The 25,321-nt window shown below is 36.5% G+C and overlaps 1 protein-coding gene and 1 long non-coding RNA gene across 2 annotated transcripts in view; one reads left to right on the forward strand and one right to left on the reverse strand.

Moving 5' to 3' along the window:
- Nucleotides 1-14,645, reverse strand: part of LOC115235068 — a 111,226-nt gene extending 96,581 nt beyond the window's left edge. The window contains exons 1-2 of the long non-coding RNA XR_003883973.1: nt 13,580-14,645; nt 1,391-1,499 (exon numbers count right to left, since the gene is read on the reverse strand). This is a non-coding gene — a long non-coding RNA (uncharacterized LOC115235068). The remainder of the gene's footprint in view (nt 1-1,390; nt 1,500-13,579) is intronic.
- Nucleotides 14,646-15,008: 363 nt separating this feature from the next.
- The window catches only part of LOC115235061 (ets DNA-binding protein pokkuri), a 36,442-nt gene continuing 26,129 nt past the window's right edge, over nt 15,009-25,321 (forward strand). Inside the window, exon 1 of the mRNA XM_029806600.1 lies at nt 15,009-15,112. The gene's annotated coding sequence lies outside the window, so the exon portion shown is untranslated. The remainder of the gene's footprint in view (nt 15,113-25,321) is intronic.

Below are 25,321 nucleotides of genomic sequence, written 5' to 3' on the forward strand. Positions count from 1 at the left end.
TGGTAACGATATGAAATTGAATGCTCCACTTGTACTCTCTTCTAATTAAGTCGCTATTAATCGCCTTCTTCCAGGGTTCTTGTAATAATTACATTCGACGCAGACGTTCGGAGAGATATCCGTTGTATATCGTTAGGATATAACGATGTTCGAACAGCGGGATGAAAAATGACGCGGGAGAAGATATGCTGGGGAAGAAGAGTGTTGGGGTAGTCGTCAAAGTTGCTATAGGCCGTAACAAAAGCCGACGGGAGAGAAGAGAAACTTCAACGAGGGTCGCGAGGGGGAAGCTTGCCTTGTCTGCCTGCCTGCCTTGTCTGCCTGCCTGCCGTCCTGACTCTTTTTCCTGTCGTCCCATCTCCCACTTGTTGCCTAACTTCGTCTGGTTCTCGTCTTACGTGACGGGCTTTTGAAAATCGAATCGCCCGCAGACGCGAGGAAATGTTTTCGTTCGCCGTGGCATCCCTTCATCGGGAACGCATAAGCGTCTTTTCGCGTCGTAAGAGTGTTAGACTGAAGGATCGGAGGGTGATAAAAGCGAACTTCCGTTATAAAAATTTATAAGTTAAACTTCTGACCGACAATAATATTGTCTAACAAGTTGAAATTTTCTTCAAAAATAGCGGGAGCCAAATAACATAAAAAAATTTAGAAAGCTTAACAATTTAACACAACCCGAACAAAATTATCACGCGTTGCACTGTGTATTGTATCGACGTTTTGTGTATTAATATTTTATACAGGCATATAAAAGATAAATTAAGCTCCAAACATAAAAACAGATAACATAATCCTGTTTTGCATTTTATTGCAACTGAGCTGTCTTAATATAGATATAACTTCTCGCTAAGTAAACGATATTAATGTAAAATTAGCATCGTAAATCCGTTGAGGAATATCGATATGAAATTTGTCAAAATATCTGTGGCTAAGAAAATATTCGATATACGTATCAATGATATATGTGAAGAGTGCAAAGATAACAAGGGTTGCGCAAAAGATTCGCATCCGAATCTGTAATTGCGACATTTTCGAGGTATCGATATCTCTTGCTCCGCCTGAAATCTTCAAAAGGCGGAGAATAATCCAAACAAATGAAATTGCAAAGAGATTACGTTCCGTAAATCGTTATACGCCGAATAGCTGTATCAGCGATACGGCGACATTTAGTGTCAAGTATCTTTCAATTAATAATAAGCGACATGTAAAATGTGAAATAATGATATGCGCGCGTGACGATTTATTAATTCCGCATGCGGATACGTTGATCAGTTGCTTCGTAACGTTATATAAATACGTGCAAAATTTCTGCGGAACTATACGACTTGACACTGAAAGCCGATTGCGAGAAATGAGCGAGACATATAAGCAGATTCGACGAATTACTCACCGTCATGATAAAACCGTGCTGCGTGGCGCCGGGAAGGAAGAAATATGGACTTCGGTCGATGACGAGGACTTTGCCGCAAATCGATTTGATTAAACGGGATGTCCGAGACCTATAAAAAATAAGTATCAATATGCAATTACATAGTGCAATTAATTATAGAGAGATAAAAATACGAGAGCTTTCTGAACAGCTCTTTAGAACTCTAGTGAGATTGGTTGTCTCTCGCCCCCTCTTAAAATATAGAGGTCATCGATATCTCACGCGAATTAATTGGTATAGCGCGAATAAAGTATCGCGACAAACATCGAATATTAAATCAATAGCCGCAACGAGCGCTTTAAATCACGAGACGTAACTTCTTCTTCGAAGGAGCGAGAAATTCCGGCCGCCAATCGATGACGAATCTCTCGACGATCAATATAAGCAAGACACGAATTAAATGTATATTCGGCCGCGGGTAGAAGACCGACCGGCTATGGGGCCGGTCGACGCGCGTAGGAATTTAATTTACGCGACGATACCGTCGCTTAATTTCTACCGTCCAAAATTCCGAGACGCTCAGAAGCGCGCAAATAGATTGGCGATAGTCCCTTTCCATGGGTGATTCTAAATACTCTTTAGACGATACGAATACTGCGTAGATAATAACGACGTCGATAATGATGATGAGGAGGTTCCAATTATTTTTGCTATTTGCTCTTTCACGATCGATTTTCAGAAAATATCGAAATCATCGTCACTAAAAATTAATACTGCCAAAATGGATTGTTAAATCAGCTCGTGAATACGTCAACGACAAATGCTGGAGATTTCCGATTAATTTGCAGATGTTTCACAGCTTCATTGTTAATTCAGAAAGACTTCTTAAAAATTGCAAAAATGAGCCGTTTAATAGAATAACAATATCAAAAAATACTAATAATATGTATTATTTTAATCTAAAAGTACGTTGAAAATAAGATTTTTAAAATAAATACAGCATATTAATAATATAATAAACCCCAGAAATAATGAAAAAGAATGAAAAAAGGAATAATGAATAAATAGGAGATTCAGAAAATTTAATAAAAATATTCGGCTATTTTGTACGACACCGATGGCACGAATTAATCTAATCGACCGATGAAGAACATGCGCTTGCAAGTGCATGACAAAATAAGGTAAACGTTTTAACGATATATAACACTTAGTCAAACGCGCACGATGTTTCCTTTCTTTTCCCTTTTTCATCCTGATTACACAAATTAGCTGTCTCGAGGCGCGCTGCCGCTGTCGAGAACGATTCGCAGTTAGGCTAATCGACGCGCTCGTAGACCATGTTCTTGTTGGCTCGACAGCCATAATAAGACCATGATTACTACAGTGATAATACACCACGTGCTTCCCCCGATTACTTACAACGTCGCTCTTTTCGTTCCTTTTTCATCTCTCCCTCTGTTTCTCTTTATTTTTATTTGCTTCTCTTTTAAATAATCAGTTATTCTTAAAACACATCTCACAAAAAAATTAACCAAAATATGACCATACTTTTAGAAGAGAGAGAGAGAGAAAGGCATTCAAATTCTTGTTAAGTTATCCAGTTTTGTGTGATAAGAATGTATAATTAAATTTTAATCGTAACAGTATCGTTCATCTCTCCCTCTGTTTCTCTTTGTTTTTATTTGCTTCTCTTTTAAATAATCAGTTATTCTTAAAACACATCTCACAAAAAAATTAACCAAAATATGACCATACTTTTAGAAGAGAGAGAGAGAGAAAGGCATTCAAATTCTTGTTAAGTTATCCAGTTTTGTGTGATAACAACGTCGCTCTTTTCGTTCCTTTTTCATCTCTCCCTCTGTTTCTCTTTATTTTTATTTGCTTCTCTTTTAAATAATCAGTTATTCTTAAAACACATCTCACAAAAAAATTAACCAAAATATGACCATACTTTTAGAAGAGAGAGAGAGAGAAAGGCATTCAAATTCTTGTTAAGTTATCCAGTTTTGTGTGATAAGAATGTATAATTAAATTTTAATCGTAACAGTACGTCATCTTAATATTTACTTTTATCAATTTTTGCACACTATTTTTTCTTACTTTATTTATTTTTAATTTCTATATCCTTTTTTTATTTGCTTATTTTTTTTTTTATGATCTTCAAACAAAGTTCACTTTATTTATTGCATACTTCTCTATTAATAGGCAATGTATAATTTATTTCCTTTGCTCATATTTTTCTCTTATTATTTGCATTCAATTGTTCTCAATGAAATTTCAACTTACGAAACAACATAAATATCTTTATCTACATCTCTATCGGTTCTCAATTTCCTCTATCTACATTTCTCTTATATCACGTTCCTTTTCCAGCGGTGGCGGCGCCGTGACGTGCCGGTGCAATAAATTGCATATCGTCCTCATTAGGCTCGCTTTCCACCGTTTCTCGTTCGCGATGCTCGCTTTTGCCGCACGATTATTACTGGGATTAAGGCAGATTCCCGCGCACGATATGCCCCGTGAAAATAATGTTCCTGACGTTTCCAGTGCGGAAACGTTATTTCCTAACTTATTGGCGCAATGTTGTACAACGCGTTCGATCGTTATCGCGGATTATTACGTACTGCGTTTAAGTGACACTAGAAGCCATTCGAAATATTAATTTGGCGCTTGCCTAATTGGAACGGGATACGCGCGGATTCGATTAAACGAATTTGCCCCACCTCGCGAATTCGTGTTTAAATCCTTCTTGCTTAATCCGTTTATTTTCGAAAATAGTTTGTGACTTACTCATTCGACTGATTTATCGAGATAAAATCTGTTAATTTTTCTGTGTCTCTGATTCAGCGAAGTTTGTCCGAACATTTAGAGAGTAGAAAATTTATTTAAATATTTTTATGTGCGTGATGTTTACGAATTAATGCGCGGATGTGAATGTGTAATAGCATAATTAATATCATAAAGAATAAATTTATATATTTTATTGTAAATAATTTAATATTATTAAACATACATTTTTATTAGCTATAAAAATGTCATAGTTCCGTAGTATTATAAAATAGAATATTACAATATATATATATGTGTGTATGAAGGAAATATGACGTAAAATGTTCTTCGTCCTCTTTTCTCTCTCACTCGCGTGATTCTCATATATTATTAAGTACCGCGGAAAATAAACGGCTTTGTTAGAAACATCTCGACCTGCGTCTGACTCGTTGCGTAATTATACTCTGCGGTTTTACTTATTCCTCGCCGCTTTGCGTACATGCGGGCGTTTTTGCACTTATCGGAAAAGCACTCGAGGGTTTCGCGTTCTGCGAATAAATAAGCGAGCTCGCGGCGGTTTTATATTTTAAATATAAAAGAAACACTGTGAAAATAATCATACTACAAATAATCAGATACAAATATTTTAATTCATCAAATTTTAACGGTTAATAGACCAATCTAGGCGGACTCAAAGTGTTACGGAAGCGATCTGTGGAAACCATATCGCTCGGAATGCACCCGGAATCGAAGAAGTCCGGTAGCAACGATCGCGTTTCAGTTCGATGGAGGTAATATCCTACGAGAGTAGCTGGCCGCCTTCGCTCGGCGTGCTTTTCTCTCGAGCACCAGCATGTCCGGTCAACGCGGAATTGGGTTACCTGCCTGCCTGCCTGCCTGTCGCGGCTATGCCCGGAGATTGCCATAACTCCGGCTATTACCGTAATCGATTATATAAGTGCGTTTACGCGCCCGCGAGCGAACCGCGCCATTCGCCACGGTGTTTGAAGCGCGTGTGAACGCGCCTTAAGGCGGAGGAGACACTTTCTCTGCTGTATATAATCTCGGTTTTATATTATCAGCACCGATACCGTCGGCTGAGCATGTTGTATCAAAATTACGTAAACCGCATACACGCATACAGAGAAAAGATCACGATATAAAATAGACAAATGAGAATTATGTAGCAATTTATATTTTCCAAATGGCTTTCTTTAATTATTCTTTAATACCGTGAATCAGAATGTTTCATAAGAGGTATATTATGCATTGGTATTGTAAAAAAGTCAATAAATGATAGCTTAATTATTTTCCGTTTATTTAAAAATAAGTAATTAAGAATTGCGAGATTTTCCTTTATACTAACGAGAGATGGTTACGAATTTAAATGAGGAAACGATCCGCGAAAGCGTGCGCATCGCGTTGTAAAATCAATGTAGGTCTACTATAAATCGCGGATCTCTTCCGCGATCGGTGGGAGAATATCCCGATTAATGCGAGACATGGTAAATCAGCGAACGCGATCATAAATCCTCGTGATATATTTCCACCGGAAATTGTATCGATCGTTCCAATGCCGACTTCTAACAGCGGCGAATTCTCACAGACATGTAAGCAGAAATCAGAACAATATTAGCAAAGCTTTAATCCGATTAATTCGCGTATGATTGCTTAACGATTTCAATATCTAGAAATAATTTAAAAATAATCGACATATTTGGAAGCTTGACAGCAGTAAACAAAATTATATTACAGGTATAATTATAAAATATCCTTCCTGTCGTGTGTCTAAATAACAATATACATTGGTTGTCAAAGTTTCCACTATGAAATAAATCCTTGAAAGAATAGAATAATATTCGATACCAAATAAAAACGTTTTTTCGATTCTTATAAATTTGATCCATGTAATTAATTTTTAAATTATAATACAAACATTATTGTTTTTAATTTATGATTTTAATTTTAATTTTCGAAACAATTCTAGGAAGAAAATATCTATATACATTGAAAATGTCAAGAGAGAGCAATTTAACATAAAGAAATTTCTCATATCAGAGATAAAACTCTTTCAAAAATGGCACGTCAATTTCGCGGGTTAATTTTTCGGCCTCTCCCACGCATCGCGCAGTTCTGATTAATTTCTCAAGCGCACAGAACGATAAATAATAATCCCCGTGTCAAACGACACCTAGGAGCATCGGTTAACGAACGCAGAGATGAGAGGGGAGAAGAAACTCGCAGGACCGTACACACAGATAACGTGATCTATCGATCCATCGATCTTTACTTGTGGCCTGGCCTTTCGAGAGGAGAGTCGAGCCGCCGTCGACTCTCGCTTCGCCCTCTCTCGCTTCGACGATAACCGCCCGCGGGATAAATGCTAGCTGCGTGTTAAAGTTCATCCTGTCGTTATTAATCCTCGATCATCCGCAAGGATCACTCGCAAAGGGACTCTTTTTATATCGTCGCTCGTAGAAACGACGCGATCTAAGTGGTGGCGGGGATGAGCGCTGCCTTTTTATATCACTCTCGTGGAAAAAAGCGCGAACATCCACGCGGACTAGTGATGTTTAATAATAATCACATCGCACGGATATTATCTTAAATTTATTTTTCAGTTGTTTTATCATTATTGATTCCGATGTCCTAGAATTTCAGTTAAATTTAAGCAAATCGTATAACTTACAAATAATAATTAGACAATATTAATAAGAGAAAAGTGAATTATAAGTAAGACTTGAGTAATCCAACCGACGTTCGTGCAACCGACGCTCCAATTCACTTGAAATCTAAAAAATCTTCGCTTCTATTATATAATTATCGTTACGACACACAACGACGCGACTTTCATTAAATGATTATTCCAAGCAAACATCGCCGCGCTCTTTCGGCTGGAAAACGGGATTGGCCAGATTAGGGTTAAATAGACGAGGCGCCGCGTTCCCGTTCCGTTCCCTCTCGCCCGATTTATTCCAACCCTCCCACACCCTTCTGCCGCCTCCTCCTCCCTCTTTCTCCGGTCCGTTCTTTCTGCGGTCTCCCGCGATTTCTAATTGGGCAACGCAATTTCCTTCCTTCGCCTCGCGCGAGAAATTCCCCGGATTGCGCCAGCGTCGCCGCCGCCAGATTACTAAACCGCTGACAGCATTCGATGCTCTGGCAGTCGCAGCAATAAACAGCAGCAACACTATGCAGCAATCGCGTAACGCCGCCAAGAACGGCGATATTCCAATTCTTATGCTTTTCTTGCCTGTTTCGTATCCCTTAGTAAGGGGGAACAACGAGGCATTACTAGCTGTAGCTATTTTCATCTGTCACATTTTAATGATTTCCTTCGTAATTCCGGCGAGTAAATAAGTAAATATGTATGCAATGTTTGAGAGAGTTCTTGTATTGAATAATTGTGGATAATGACTATAAGTTAATAACGTAATTGTGATGAAAATAGATAAGAGTTGGGATTGCTGTTGATTATACGCTAATGAAATATAATTATCGAATATATTTCTCGAACGATTTAATTATGCCGGAAATTAACGCGATTGATCTCTTTCGTCGAGACCGAATATGAAATGTTTTCTGGTGTATTGGCATTTTTTTTTAAAAAGATTCACGATTACGAACATAATGTTTTTAAGACTATAAAAATAACATGTGATTAGATGTTGCTCTTAAAATATAATTAAGATTATATAATTTTAAGATTATAATTTTTAATATATAGTACATAAATACACACACATAAAAGGTATAGTTGTTTTTCGATATGTGATGATATTTCATACTTCTATTTCATACTTATTATGCTCTCGCGTAACAGATTTTGACACACATAAAAGAATATTAGTTAATCAGATTACTTTGTTCTTCTTCTTTACCCTCTTAAATTCTCTAAAAATCTTACACTGCATTCAATTATTTTCTTATATATTATTGTTAGCACAAGGCTGAGTGACATTAATCATAGCAGGTATATGTACCTACAAAAGCAGCAAGACTAGAACTAAAAGTTTTTTTTTTTCACGGATATTATCTCCGATATTTTTTACGCTTCTCTTTTTCTCTCGCATCTTGTCGCGAGATGCAGAAAGTGATTTTTGTCACATGCGTATATGATTGAACCACACATTATATCAACGAGAAAGAGGAAATCGTTATCCGATCTCTCAACTTTTTTCTCTAATATAAACGATGACCCACAATAGACCTAAATCTCAGCTCGGTCCTAAATTTTCATGCGATCAGTCGAAGAAAAGAATTTGATGTTAGGCGGTTCCTTTTTCTCTGCGGGGGCATCAGGAAGGAACTAACTACGCCCAAAGATCAGTCTGAGATTTTTTTTGAAAATTTGGAACGTGTCAGATCTTTTTAAATGTCGAATATAATAGACAGACTAGAAACACAAAGAATGACATTTCAAGAGATAGAGTATCCTAGTCCTATAGAGTATAGAGTATTATTGCATACATTTTAAAATAATAATCAGATTGTTTAACAACAAAATAAGTCAAATACATCTTGGATTTACATTTTGGAAATTTTATATCAATAAACAGTATTAATTTGGCTTTTGGGGAAATAACATAAAAAATTAAAAATTGTTTTTCAATTTTGTCATATTTTATGTAAATGCATCTTTTGCGATTTATTTATTATATTTTAATCTGTGGAGAAATTTAAAAAATTGCAAAAATTATAACTCAAAATATGAAAATGCACATTAACGTACAAAAAAGCAATTTTATTAAATCTACTTTTAAAATCAAGCATAACTAAAAAACTATGGTACTTATTGTTAGCTGTCTAATTTTTTGCGTGCTTGTTTTTAATATTTCTATCAGCCAATTAATATAATATAGGAGAGATTAACTAGAAGACGAATATTTATATATGCCTTAAAGAAGAATTTAAATGTTTTAAATATATATTTAATATTCTATATAAAAGATCTCCTTCCCATGTATATTCTTCAAACAAGGACTTTCAAAAAACTATTTTTTTAAAAGCATTTCAAAGAGTAGACTGCTTCCTAGTGGCAAATATGTCTATATCTGCATTCTTCCTTTAACCTTTTCAAAGGACGAATTTAAATCATGTCACATAATGTATCGGTCCTTAAAAAACGTACCCTTAAAAAGTCTTTTAGAAAATCTCGTAAATTATGCAAATCAAGTCAAGAATTCATTGAATTTTAACGAAGGATAACTACTAGTCGGTCGAAAATAATTGCAACTAACAAATAATACGGCTCAACAAAAAAAAAAGAAAAGGGAGATAACCATTTCTTAATACTAATTTCTTAATACTGATTAAGAATTTTTTCGTAATGCTTTATCATATTATAATTTTAAGAAATTTTACATTAAAGTTTTTAAAAAGGATTATTTTAACATAATTTGTGCCATGTTATAGCTATAAAATGACGGTCTGAATATAACGGATAAAATAAAATATTTCTACTACATTAACTACCATAACTATAACATGGTAAATTACGTTAAAATATAGTTCTTTTTTGATAACATTAACTCTACATCTCAAAATTGTGATGTGCTTTTTTGCAGACTAGACTTATATTTAGCATGAAAAGAACTACAGCGAATGCTTATATTCATTCTTGTATTTATATAGAAACAGTTATTTTATATTGAACTGTATAATCAGCAGAATCTCGCGTCTCGAAATTGCGTTCTTTTTTTCCGGATACTTTGCATACATTTAAACTGTCGAAACTATGACATAAATCGTAAATAAAATCTTCGGCTTAGCAATTTCGTGTCATTTAGTCTCTCCCGCGCGATTAAAATCCTTTTTTTTAGAGAAACTGTTTTGTTCAATTTTGAAACTTATAATAATATGTCTAGAAAATTTATTCAAGGAAAAAAGTGATAATAAATGTTCTTTTAAACTTTCAAATAATGGCTATTAAAAACTACTACCAATTTATGATAAGTATATTATAGTTTTCTCTCTCTCTCTCTCTCTCTCTCTCTCTCTACATATTATATCTGATTAATTATAGAAAGAGAGAGAGAGAGAATCTCTCATACATTTATTTTTGTTTTTAATAACATTAGTTTTAAATCAAGTTCATACTTTGAGGAAGTCTTGTATGTAAACACACGTGCAAGATAAACACACGCTTTGCGTAGGTGAGCGTATATATTCATACAAGTTCTTTCCCATTCCCTTGCCTTTGACGTTCCTGTTTCGTCAATCCCTTCCGCAGGAACCGGCGACTCGATTGTGGGCGGCCATCAAGGGAACGGGAAGGAAGCAGGGATCCCAAAGAAAAGAGAGAAGAGAAGAGAGAAGAGAGAAGAGAGAAGTAGATCGGGCTTTTGGTGGAAGGAGACCCTCGAGAAGAGCACCGTGCAGGTAGCTCTTAGTGGACGCCTACAAACCTGTTTTACCTGTTATGTCTTGGACCGGCTTATATGAGTACCGGCCGATTGTATGGCCTGTGATGCCGATGATCATGGTGTTTGGCGCGCTTTTTTTCGAGGAATGCCTGGGCGCATCGCGCGCCGAACCGCGGCTGTTTTTAACCACAATGACGATCTTTCTTCATTCGCCGCGCCTTAGTAAGTAGGGATGAATTCGCGCGTACCCGAAAACGTAGGAATTTCAGACATGGCAGATATGTCTGAAACAGCCGCATGTATTCTTTGTTTCTCGAAGAAAAAAATACATAAAATTCGAATAATAATAATTTGTGTCATTATTAAAACGTAAATAAAAATCAGAACATAGCAATGTGATTTATAAAATTATATAAAGCGATTAAAAATACATTAGAATTCAAATTTCTATTTTCTTTTTTAGTTTCGAAACATTTATCGATATATTTTGCTAAGCTTCGAAAAATCTTTTTGTATAAAACAATGATCATAGTTACTCATGTGCAAACAAAGACTAATGTGATTCATTTAGCAAGTTACCTTTGGCTACGGGAAGTGTTAAGATTCATATGTGGATACATATTAATTCATCCCTACTTTGCGTATATTAGATATGAAGAATGATATTCTGATTAGTATCTTTTTTCTCGGTAATAATTCAAGATATTTGTCCGAGTTACTGATGATGATTTCATTAAATTACATTCCGAGAATGTAAAAGAAAGTAGAAGAGATTCGATAACATTCGCTCGAGACGAAAATTAGGCTTGTTATCGTGACAAGGTCAGAGTTTAATATAGATTAACTACCCAGCTAATACGGTTATTTTGCTTCCGTTTTAAAAGTAAGCTCTTTTCAATGATTTCGATAAAAATTGAATTCATAATAAATGTTCCTCATTCACAATTAAACTCGGAAGTTCTATCGTCACCAATGATTTTAATTAAGAAAAAAAGCACTTCAGACCGATTAAAGAATCTTATCCCGACATAAATCGTACGGTAAATTTATCTATCGTAATATAAAATATGATAAAGGAAGGATAGAAATATCTCGCAGATCAGACCACGTGCATCACGCGTGGCGGTATATTGAGACAATTTTTCGCGTTTTGCCGCGATTAAGATAAGCGAGAGAACAGCGGTGGTAGCGGAATTGTTGAAGGAAGACGAGAGGGGGCGAGAACGGGAGAAGGACTTGTTTGCTCGAGATTATAGCGGATTAATGAGTTCGACCAGATCAACAACAACACGGTTGAAATTTATCGAAGCAAAGCCATGTATCTTTTCTTTTTTCGACAGCCCTTTGCTAATAGTACGGAATGTGAACTTCATAATGGCAAAAATGAAAAAAAAAAAAAAAAAAAAAAAAAAAAAAAAAATTAATCAATATGTGAAGTCTTTTATGTACCATTTATATTTTATTACTAGACACTATAAAAATATTGTAAGTTTTTATCTCACAGTATCAATTTCATTTTTGCTGTGTTTCGTAAACGAACGAGTTTGAAAAAATAACCGGTTGTCAATCATCGCGGTTTTACACATATCGTATGAACAACAAAACAGAAGTTGGGAATGTTTAAGCACGCATAAAGCGCGATTATCGCAATGTAAAAAGCTAAAACAAAAATAATTTAGAATTATTCCAAAAATATACTAGCGTATAATTTTATGGCATCGCCGAAACCTCTGTTCTCTTTCTCTCTCTTTTTATTTTTATTTTCTGAAATAAGTTTAACAAGCGGCGCGCCGCTTCGGCGTTAAAATTCGCGACGTATGATATTTGAGTTCGGATTTTTTATTGATACGACGTTGTTGATACGGCGATCGTCTTTTATATCGCGCGAAAACCCGATGATCTGCATTTCGACCATGAATTATTATCTGTGTTTACGTAAGATGGAATCTAGATATTGATCACATTAATAATTCAATACTCAGAAATTCAATTATCGCGGAGACTCCATATTTCAGATACGGTTTTTTAAATAAAAATTCACCAATTTTATTCTCATTTGCCGCGACGGGAATTTGTTTATTCGATCTATTTACAATATGTATTATATTTTAGAGAGAGACGTGATTAACATAACAATAATATAAGAATCTTATCTCACGATTAATTAACTGAGTCTTTTTTATTGTAGAGTTAATCTAACTTTGCACAAGAGATCCAAAGAATATTTGCATCGATTCTATCTATCCATTATTTTACGATGCCGTAAGAATCACGTGGCGCTTATTTTTATCTAATTAAATTGCATATAGTAAAATGTATCAAACCTGTGCTGATAACGGGATGTAATAGAAATCAAGATAAACAGAAATATATAAATGTTTTGAATAAACACAGATAAGGAAATGCATTTGTGTAAAAGATCTCTTATTATTAGATTTAGAGATATATTTATAGATATATTTATCTTATAAAGCTAAATGAATTTTAAATTAAGAATCTGTGAGAGAAGGAATTGTACCCAAATATAATTATATATGTAATGTAAATATAAGAATATGTTCTCTCTCATAATAAAAGAAAATACTAAATGATACCATTATTATTTATAAGTCGCAAAGAAAATAATGTGAAGGTTAATTACCGTTGTATATTTTTTTAGAAGAAATGTGAGAAGTTTGCGCGATTATATTTTATATAATATGTTTTATATATAATTTGTATATATAAGTTATTTTTTCTCGAACAAATTTATGTTTTGTAATCTACTCTCAGTTTCCTTTTTTTTTGAAAAAATACAATACGCGGATGCAGTTACCCTTTTCATTTTCCTTTGACCTATGAACGATGGAGGGCACGCGCGTGGTATATATTTGCCTTCGTAATTATTGATATATTCTACACATAACGCATAATTGAATATTTTTTACATGATTAATTACGTATAGACAATTTTTTTTCCCGGAGATATTCAGCATCAAACATGTATTATTTCGTTGTATTTCTTTACTTTAACTTTATACGCGCGAATATTTATATATAATGAATATAATATAAAATTTCGGAGATATATATTTACCTAACAAGTGCATTTCGTTGAAAAGTCCCGGAGTCCGTTAGGCTACTGTCTCGGTTGCTTCCATCAAGTTGTTGCACGTTGCGCGCATGTGGAAACGATCGGCCGGGGTTAACTCGACGACAATCACGATCGCTATTACGAGGAAGCTACGAGAAAGTCGGCGGGAATATCTTTTTTCTCTGTTTCTCCACCTTTGCACGCCGCGACTTCGCGATGATCTTCCCCACTCGATCGCCATGACAACGGTTCGATTATTTCCGCTGGCGCCGTCGCCAACGTCGACGCGCGATTGGCCGTCCGCTGTTACCAATGATTCCACTTGTTCGCCCCGAAGTGAGCGCCGTCTCGCTCGCGCTCCATCACTGCGCAGCGCGGGGCGCGTGGTAGGGGAAGTGCGCGAGTCTGTCGTCTGGCGGCAACTTTCCACTCTCTATGTTTCCTACACCGGGGAGCTCAGTCGCTCGCTGACCTCGGAACGCGCGACAGTGACGGGATATGTAATTGACAGCCGTTCGCAATCGCACCGCAATTGCCGCACCAACGAATTTGAAGCGATCGCCCCCGCGTGATCGCGTTCGTCTGCGCATCGAATCTTCTCCGATTTTCGCATTACTCCTATATATCGTCCACTTCCGTCATCGCTCCATTGTCGGTGTCACGGAGGAGTTTAGGCGGAAACGATACAAGTGCCGCCGCAGTTAAAGACGAAGTGAGATAACAAGTGCGCGACGAGTGCTTTAATGACCGAGGATTCTCTCCCGTTCTTCTGTGATACGTAACGAGAAGCGCCGTCGCCTCTATCGCGACCGCGAGATAATCCCTCTCACGTGTTCGCGCCGCCGCGGCGAAAAGTTCGGCGCGCGGGGGACACAGCCTCGCTGTCTATATATATATATATATATCTCTCTCTCTCTCTCTCTCTCTCTCATCCGCGCGCGGATGTCGTCCGCCGCGACCTGATTACGCGCGCCGCATGCCGCCCCGTGCGTGGCACGAGGAACGGCGACGATTCGCCGTCCGATGAACGTCGAAACGTTTTGTGTCGGATTGAACGACGACGACGACGACCCGTTGCGCGCGCGTATTCGGCGATTCTTCCGATTCTCCGGTTGTAAACAAACCGTCGTCTTCGTCATTGGTGTGTTGTGACCTCGCAGCCGCGTTTCGCGAAACGTTGTTTTTTTCTCCTCCCGGAATTATCAAGAGTCGGCGATTTACGAACTCCGTATTCTACACGAATTCAAGCACGATTTACGAAAATTTATTGCGCGCTTTGTCTTATCATGTTTATGTTAGTGATGGATGGACACTTTTCCAACTTGACGGAATTTAAACTATACAGTTAAATAATATCGGTTTTTAAGTTCGAAGTTGAATAATTTATATAATTGATTTTTAATTCTGTGATTTATATAATCTTTTTAATTATGTAATCTCTCACAGCCTGCGTCCGGACCTTTGGCAAAGGATTTTATCGACGAGACGTGTCGCGGTCGACAGCGGGACGGAGCGAAGCAGAGACAGCGATCCAAGGTAATTGTCCGTATATTTTTCCGTGTGTTTTATCCGCGAAAAAACGACGTTCGACCCTAAATCCCGATGTACTCGAGCCACGTCGACGACGTCGCAGTGTGTGTGTGTGTGTGTGTGTGTGTGTGTGCGCGCGCGCGCGCCCGTATTGTGTGTTTAACCCGTTGCGCGCGCGTATTCGGCGATTCTTCCGATTCTCCGGTTGTAAACAAACCGTCGTCTTCGTCATTGGTGTGTTGTGACCTCGCAGCCGCGTTTCGCGAAACGTTGTTTTTTTCTCCTCCCGGAATTATCAAGAGTCGGCGATTTACGAACTCCGTATTCTACACGAATTCAAGCACGATTTACGAAAATTTATTGCGCGCTTTGTCTTATCATGTTTATGTTAGTGATGGATGGACACTTTTCCAACTTGACGGAATTTAAACTATACAGTTAAATAATATCGGTTTTTAAGTTTGAAGTTGAATAATTTATATAATTGATTTTTAATTCTGTGATTTATATAATCTTTTTAATTATGTAATCTCTCTTTTTTTTTCGCGAGAGTTGCGGTGCTTGAAACACTTTATTTCGCTATTGTTTATATAAGCACTAAATATCTCATTGAATAGTGTATTGAATGCGGAATTATTTTTATAAATATAAGAATTATATCCGAAGCATTAACTCATATTTTTATTTATTTCACGTTAGAACGGATTTACGTCTACAATCCTAAAATAAATGTGTCAAATACTATCAGAAACATTGGAAAATTTAAACTTGAGATTTTCAGTAAATTTACTTCGTGAATAGCACGCAAAATTTCAGATTTAATCACATTGATAACTCACATTTATATTTTCAAATACACATAATTTGACGAATTATTCTCCGCATATTATTCTCTATAGAATTTCTAATTTAATCGAGAACTTTTCTTCGTAATCGACGATTCATCCTCGTATGTGCGTATAATTTATTCGTGTTCTTCCGCGTGTCCGCATCGATCGTCAGTCTCAAGAGGTCAGCACTCGATGATGTTGATGAATTTTCCGTTCTCCCTCGATTCTCCTCGTTGCCGCGCTCTCGAGAGATTCGGAGCGGATCGCGAGCGGCTCGTTACGATCCGAGTTAATTCCGGCGCGGAACCCGGAAATCCGCTAAAAGCTCGACCTCGCTTTAATCCGCTCGACGATGTTAATAACCGGTCGTGCGGAATTCAATTAACACGGACCGCTGACGTCAACCGCCTATTGGCCGCGACTTTGTTATGCGAAACATCGGGGAGTAAATAATAAACGCCGTCGCCGACTGTTGTCTCCTCGGAAGCGGAGAGCGAATGCACTGGAGGTTCGACTCGCGCGATAAGAGATAAGTGAACCGGCTATTATTGCGAATTCTTGCCGCAAGAAACGAAATCGACGAATTCGACCGCTCTCGAGATCATGCCTTATTGATTAAATTTCTCTGTCGAATCTGCACAATAGATATGACAATACTAGTAATGTAAAATAATCTTGTATATATGTTATCTTAATATTATAAAAGCAATTTATTATCTCATCACACGAGGATTAAATTTAAAATGATAATTGGGGATTATTGATAATATCTAGATGTCATTTTAAATGTCATTTTTATACGATTATATATAATTAGATGTAGTTACGTGTAAGGGTATCATTATGTTTGACATATGGCGAGAGTTGAGGTGCTTAGGCTACTTTTAAGAGTACTTAAACTACTTCTGAAATTACTTCCTGATAGGACAGCCTTCGCGATGATTTATGTAAACTTTAAATGTTTTTTTTTATATATTTATTTGAATATAAATTTTGTAAAGCTTTTGTGAAATGGTTTAGATTCTTACACATTCACATTTTAAATACAAGCAGATATTTGAAATGAGAAATATTTCTTTTAATGTATTACAAAATTTTTTTGTACGAAAATTAAAATACTCCGAATATGTGGGATACATATACGCACAAAAAGGCGGAAGTGACGTTCGGATATATCTCACGGGTGTTGAAATATTCAAACCTACAATCTTATCGCTCGGAGAACACATTTCGCTTTAAATGGATCTTTAAACGATCGCTACCGGAACGACGACCGTCGAAGAGTAAAGACCTACCTAAGGCGCTTCTGTCACTTGGCGATATAATCGAAGGGATCTAATCTGTCGTTAACTGCAATGTGTACGGAAATGTTTTACGTAAACCCAGCCCGGTAGGAACCGCTCGTATTTCTTAATCGTTATTGAGGAAGTTGCGCGTTATCATTTACATAACGCGAGAGTGAGCGAGCGGACGAACTCGCGCGCGTAATACCTGCCCGCTCGCGGCTTTCGCAAGATTTCCACGAAGCCTTGTGCGGGCACCGGACGAAACTGGTTCTCTTTTTCCTTCTCAAATTTGCAACTCGTGCCTCCGTAAAGCTATTACGAATCAAAGATTGAAATCGCTGTAATTTTGACGTGTTTCCATGCGAACAAGATTGTTGCGTTACGTTATCAAGATAGAGGATTATGTTTGCGCACGTCTGTAGTATCAAAGTCTGAAGCGTAAAACTGTACCGGATTTAATTTCTATTATCTGGATCGTCTCGCGAAATGGCCCGTGTGTTATATTTGCTAATACCTTCTTCACATGCGTGAAAAAAGTACGTTTGTTTACGGGCGATAGCGACAATATTAATACTTGCTTGTAGTGTCACAACGTCTTCCTCGACACGTAATTCTTAAGGAAAATATTATTTAAATAAAGCGCAAAGATCTTTAATTTACATTTTTAGACAATTTCTCTCTCTCTCTCTCTCTTTTATTCTTGTTGAAATTATTAAAACTTGATAGAACTTTTAATGAATGGAATGGACCGTTTTTTTAAATGACGAAAATCGATTGCCAGCGAAAATTTACACTCCGATATGTTTATCTTTTTTATTGATAAATATTAAAAAAAATAATGATTATTAATTCTGTCATTAAAAGAATATGACGTTATATTTACTACGTATATCGTCGCACGATTGTTTCAATCAATCTTACGACGAAAATATAGATATAACGAGAAACCTCATTTCTGAGAAAAAACGTTTCAATTCGTTTTTCCTACATAAATTGAATATAAGAGAGAGACGCGGTGAGGATATTCTCGGTTTCTCGCCTCGCTAGGCGCGAGCCGGAGCTACGCTTTCCTCCTTTGTCCGGTCGAGACGCGGATTGATTTCTGATTAATGCGGATCCTTTCTGTGATACTTCCTCATTGCGAAACCGCGGAACGGCAGCCGACGAGATGCGAGCAATTAAACCTTCTCTGCGAGAAGAATCTCGCCGTGAAGATGTTTACAAACTCCGTAAGCAGATAGTAAGAAGACAAAGCGGGGAGTCGGCCTCGCTCATTGGCGTAAGCTGACGTCTATTCGGGAAAATATGTGACACTTAATCCGTCAAAAGAGATCGCGTGTGATCATAATATAATTATAAATAACACTATTAAACATTAATAAATATATCGTATAAATTAACACAGATATGAGATTTATAAAGCAAATCTATTTTTTTCTTTAAATTCCTTGAATAGTGCGAAATATATTTTTATTAATTTCGTTTGTTAGTTCTTTCACGTATATAATCGTATTATTTTTTTATCAATTACTTTAAATGTAACATACAATACGCAATGATATATTAAAGTATACTGATATATAATGATATATTAAGTAATAGTATAATGATATATTAAAGTATAGTTAGGGAGGGACGGAAAGGGAAAGAAACATGTATGAGAATTTAACATAATCAAATAATAAATAATGGTCGTAAATTTGCGTGAGAAATTGCGGAGTCATTTGACGTCAATTCAACGCGATGATTTCTATCGGTCTGACACAAAGATATCCGGCTGGCCGCCGGTGATATCCGTTGATGACGCCATTGCCGCTGGCTGGCAGACGACTGCGATATATGCATAGGTTATCATCTGTATGCACGGGTTACAAAGAGTGTAGCGAGCAAACGGGCGGCCGCCTAATCCCCTCCCGTCCGGGTGGCCGCCGTATTCTTAACTTTGATACGACGTGTCGTCGTCATCGTCGGATACAAATACACGCGTATTGCATTGCGGCTGCAACCGAGCTGCCATCTTGGCATCAGAAGACGAAAGAAAGAAAGAAAAAGGAAGAGAGAAACAGAGAAACTGCGGGTGGAAGCTCAAACGACAAAACCGGAAGCTTGTTCGCTGCACGTTCAGAATCATAATTCTTCTTTAAATTTGACGCGATATCTTTTACAAGAAACACACATCATTTTTACTGCAAATTAAGTTATATAATTTCTTATTAAATTTATATAACTCTTCTTTCAATTTTTTTTTTTGTCAGAACGTGAAAAGGACAAGATGCCAAAATTATAAAAAGGATAAAATACAGAATTAGTATCATGTTATAACGAGACTACCGAAATAGTGACAAACACAGCTATTTTGATCATGTATATATATCATTTTATTTATAACTAATGATTGAGACATATATGTGTAGTATTATTGAAAGAATGTCTCATTTTTGTTAGCATAAAGTGGCATACCCATATCTGGATAAATTATGCACTGATTAAAAACTTATCTGTATTACTGCTGGCTGTTAATTTTCTTAACAGGAATTACACATACGCCGGATGCGACCAGAAACATATATATTAATGTCGTAGTTATACTTGAACATTTGCCAATTATAGCATGTACATAGATTGCGACGTGTGACATGTTGATTAATTTATAATTAAATTAATACATACAAGCTGGAGGGGGATATGTAATTGTCGATTTAACTCGCACGCTCGCTTGATTTATGATCGTACTGCGAATGCATCAAACGAAATTCCACGAATCGCTAAATAAGTTTATAAGATGACCTGCTGACGACAGGTCAATAAAACGGCAAAAATAAAAATATGAGTTCAATTATTATTAATTTCATTATTTTATTCGTAGAATATCTCTCATGTCATGCAAAAAATTTATGATGGGCCAAATATATAATGAAAGAAATAGAAATTATTATTTGTAAATTATTGAAGGTACTGGAGTCTTGCTAAAATTTTGTACTTTTAATCTCACATTTTTAGGCTAACTAATTTCATGAAAAAATATATAAATATTTATAAGATACATATATGTAAAGACAGATATAGAAAGATAAAAAGTATCAAACGGACAATACGCTTTCGAGGTTGACGTGAGCGTCGAAGGAACGTGGAATTTTCAAGGAGAACTCGTGACCGAGACGCGAGAGAAGACGGTCTTTTGAACGCGCAACTCCGTCCTGCTGGAAGACCTGCCACCCGGAAGCATGGATAGAGAAACGCACACGAAGACCTCTTCGCGGCGGCTTATAAGCAAAGTCGCGTCGGCGGAACATTAGCATTTATAAAGGGGACGAGAAAATTACCGGAATTACTTGGAACACCGCCATGATGCGCAAAGGTGTATCAGCAGTATCGCGTACTTTCTCTGAATCGTATAAATATTAGATGAATATTGATTATTTTGATTGATATGCCAAAGCATATCAGCAATCTTCTATATTATTTTTATCTATCATTACCAATTCTTCTTTCTTTATATTTTTATTTTATATTTTATCTATTTTATTTCATCTATTTTTTTTTTTTAAGTATTTTCGAAGAAGCTTAAACTAACTAGACTATATTTAATTGAAAGCATGATATACAAGCCACAGAATTTTAAGTTATCTTAAAGCGTCGCTCAATAAAAATCGCGAAAAAAAATCGCCAATGATTTAAAAGCAACGGCTTTAGTCTCGTTTTATATAATGCCGTGAGGAAACGACCGACGAAGGGTGGTCCGTCGAAGTCGATGTTGATAAGAGGGCGCCGGGAGAAGGGTGAACAGAGGAAAATAAGAGGTGGGCTGCGAAGGACGCATATATAGAGCGGAAGGAGATGGCTGTAGGGAGGAGAGGAGGGTTAGAAGGGAGAGAAGAAAGCCTTTCTAGCGTAATTCGCATCGGAGTCTCGCCGGAAGAGCCCGGAAGTAAAGGAGGAAGCACTACCGCGGGCTATTGAGGGCGTAGGCGGAGGGAAGGAAGGGGGGGAGTCAAGGGCGGAAGAAAGAGGCATGGAAATTTCTCCGGAGCTGCTCCTTCATATAGGGCTCTATTGATCGTCAAGATCGTGGACGAGGCTTTCTTAGTCGACTCGATCGAAGAAAATTCCTCAACCTTGACCGAAGATCTCAATCTTTCGTAGTCGCGTTTTTTTATTTATCTAAACGAAATCGCGCGACTGCCTGCCTCATGAATTCCAATGGCGACCTATATGTGAATAATCATTGTCATTTGGCTGATAAAAATAATAATTGCGTATTTTGATGAAAAGATAGAATTTTTGATTAAGATTAGGAGTATTTGTTCGATGATACTTGAAATTTTACACAGTAATTTATTAATAAAATGATATGGGAAGAAGAAAAAAAAGAGAGAAAAAGAAGTTATAATTCTTGAAGGAAACATATTGTGCATAAAAATACGAACGATAGTCTATATATAGACAAACACGATAATGATGAAATAAAGCGAGTAGGACAAAGTTGGATTGCGTTGTGCGCGCGATTCCAGGAAGTCCTAATCTTATATTCATAACCAGATTACACTTTTTCTTGTACATATGAACAAATGGAACAGGCGAAACCGTGCGCAAACTATGCATTTTGTCCCCAAGTAATTAACTCTCCGATTTTTCAGAGGTTCTCTTTTGAGCAGAAAATTATAAATGTATAAAGTTTTACACAGAATTCTTATTATAAATTTTTCTTTATTTATTCTATTATGTTTGTAAGCTCGGAATCTTCGATTTCAATGATTAATTTGTTTTTTAAAGAGAGATATTTTTAAAGACCGTCTAAAATATATATTAATAGTATATGTATATTAATATCTCGCCTCCTCGAAGAATCGTTATTATGCAAGAGATAATCGGCATTTGCCACGTGTGTCGATCGATTATCGCAAGTTCGTAGCGTATTTTAGTCGTCACTGTCATCATCGTTCGGTCGATAATCGTTTATCGGCGATGACAATGAGGTGACAAGGTGAATGCCGCAAATAATTTTTGCCTTTTATCGGAGCAAATACAAGCTAGGTTTCAAGAATTAAAAAATCTTAATATAAAATTAGAATATAGAAAAACCAGTTGGAGATGATACGAGGGGACGGTATATTTTTAATCAATATTAAAATTATTAAACGACGAACGAACTATTTGCATGCATGCAAATCGTAAACAAGAATTGTATATATGTATGTATCATTTTCATAACGATAGCAACAAATGATTGCTTGCACGTGAACAATGATGTGATTTCCACACGTTTCACGCAAGCGATGTTTTATCTTTATACGTGACAAGCGATGATTTTTAGTCTCGTTCAATTGCATTTAAATCGTTGCATTTGCAAAATTGTATCATTCGAAATTACAAGCCATGTCATTTTCAATTGAGTAGTGTAGAAGCATCGGTTTCGGATTGCGTTAAAATCACGTTTAATGAGATCTATCCTTATCGCACTTCATTGTATTTTTTTTTACTTCCTGTATAATCTTCCGTATATTTTCTTATGTAATGATAAAAAAACGAAAACTTCTAAAACGAAAAGTATATTCTCTTAATATCCGCATCATGCAAAATCTCGCAGGCAAATATATATATAAAATAGTGTATTTTTTAGTATATTAGAAAGAGTACATAAATGCCATTGAAACTGTTTGCTCGCATGCCGAGATTTTGCGCGACGCGGATATTCGCGCTGGGGCAGGAAGATAGATCCTTTTATCTCTCTTTCTTCCTTCTCTCTCTTCCTTCTCCTCTTTCTCCTCTTCCTCGTCTGTATCTCGAGAACGGGAGAACCGGTCGGTATCCGGACCGGAAGCGCGGACCTTGGACCTCTCCTTCTCTTTTTCTCCTTTCTCGAGAGGCAACGAGCGGAGGACCTCGCGCGATCGCCCCAGGCTTCTTCTCATCTCTGTTCTTCCTCTTTTCCACATGTTTCTCCATTCCTTTGCATTTTTATTCTCATCTCTCTGTCCCGCTCTGCTTCCTACCTCGTCTCTTGCTCATCCATCTTCGTCTCTCCGCAGGTATCTTGTTTCTCTAATTACTCTTTTATGTCTTTTTATCGTCCACCTGTGCTACGTAACGGATACATTTATATAGGGTGTCTCTCACTGTTGGCGCGCTAAATTTTATCGACGGATTCTCTGTGACGAGTTTCTGTTCGATTCCCGTGAGAGAAATTATTCGTGTGTGACATAATTCTTTAAAATTTTTTATGTTAGATATCTTGACAACATAATTTTTTTTTTAAATGTAATGCAAGGTAGAATTATTTCTATCTGACGGATACAATATTATCTCTGCATAGATGCAGTATGTTCATCTGATGATATCAAGTTTCGCAATCTTTTTGTGTACGACACTATTGTTTTCAAAATCACGATCTTTTTGTTCAAAACAGTACATATTCTTTGCCGTTATATCCTTATATTCATGGAACTCTTCGTGTATACATATGTGTCAACCCGAGTAAATTTTTAACATTTCGACCAGACCAATCGGACCTCTCATCTTTTTTTTTTTCTTGCTCTCTCTCCCTTTCTTTCTCCTTCCAGCCGAGCGACCACGAAAAACTCAATAAGAGGACACCACGATGCGATGGATGGTATCCGGTCCTTCCTATCTTCTTTCTCTTTCCCGTTCTGGTTCTTCTTCCATCAAGAATTCTTTCGAAGAAAGGAAGAAAAGAAAAAACAGACTGAAGAGAAAGAGAGATGGAGAACGAAAATTTGTGAGCCTCCTTGACGTTCCTGCTCCTTTTTTTGGTCGCTTCAAGTGATTAAAAAAAAAAAAGGAGAAATGAGTGTCTCTTCTTTCCGTTAACCGGAAAGAATTTAAAGTGACTTGTGCGGAGGTTTTAGAGTGCCCTCCGGTCGTATGATGTCCATCCTCAATGTGCGTGAACAACGCTACGCTCGATAAAATCAAATAGAAAAATTTTTGAAGAAAGTTACAAAAAGACAGAAAAAATGTATATAAATATTATGAGTAAATTGAGTAAAATATATTGGAAAAATATTAAAAATATTGTCAAAGCTAATAAAGATTTAAAAGGAAAACAAATTTTTGATTTAAAAGCAGGATATCGTGAATTATCGAGATAGGTAATAAAAAATCTTGAAATAAAAAATTAAAAAAAATATTTATTACAAAAAGAAATTTTCATAAAACTAATATATAATCGTTTTCGATCGACAAATATCACTTAATATATTGCCTTGCAATGAAGTTTATTTAAAGATCATACAAAAAATAATTGCATCCAAGATCTTTCGTGCGATTCGATTATATCTTTAAATCGCTAATACGATTAAATCGCGGGGAATAATTTTGAATGATTTTAAAGAAACAATATTACCAATAAATAATACAAACGCTACCATTAGCGAAAGGAAATATATTTTAAAGGAAGAAGACTTCCGTGACTGGTTTCCAGGATGTCGTAGAATATCACGGAAGAGAGATATTATTCTCGGCGAGGAAGGGATTGAGGAAAGAAGTTACACAACGACTCGCTTTGAGAATCGCGTCGCAAAAATCTTCCTCGAGAGTTTTTCGTGCCTTTATCGCCCGCAAAATTTTTCTCCGCTGTGGAACATTTTGAAAGCCGCAAGAACGCGGTAGAATGCTTTTAAATCCGACACACTTGTTCCGATATTTTTACGCAGAAGCAACAAAAATAAGGAATTCTTCCTTCATTTGAATTCTCTGTTTATGTGATTTTATCTGAGTTTAAGCGTGCGTTTTTTCCGCATACAATAATATTTTTATTTTGCATCATTATAATTTATTTTACATATCTAACAAATATTTTTTTATTAATTTCATCCAAATTTATTAAAATTTGGAATTTTGCATAAATATTGCATCATACAATTTTGCGTTATACTGTTATAAGGTACATTACATGGAAATGACTGTCTTTTCAAGGTCTCTAAAAGCTTAATATTCTATGCTCGATCGCATTTCTCTCTCTTTCTCTCTCATTTTCTCCTCCTGTCATCTTTTCCTATCCCTCTCTTCATCTCTTCTCGTCGCCTCTCTTCTCGTGTTTCACGCATACAGTGCGCGCTCGCGCACACTCTGGCATTTCT

Source organism: Formica exsecta, unplaced genomic scaffold (assembly GCF_003651465.1).
Source record: "Formica exsecta isolate Colony F162 unplaced genomic scaffold, ASM365146v1 scaffold21, whole genome shotgun sequence".
NCBI lineage: Eukaryota > Metazoa > Arthropoda > Insecta > Hymenoptera > Formicidae > Formica > Formica exsecta.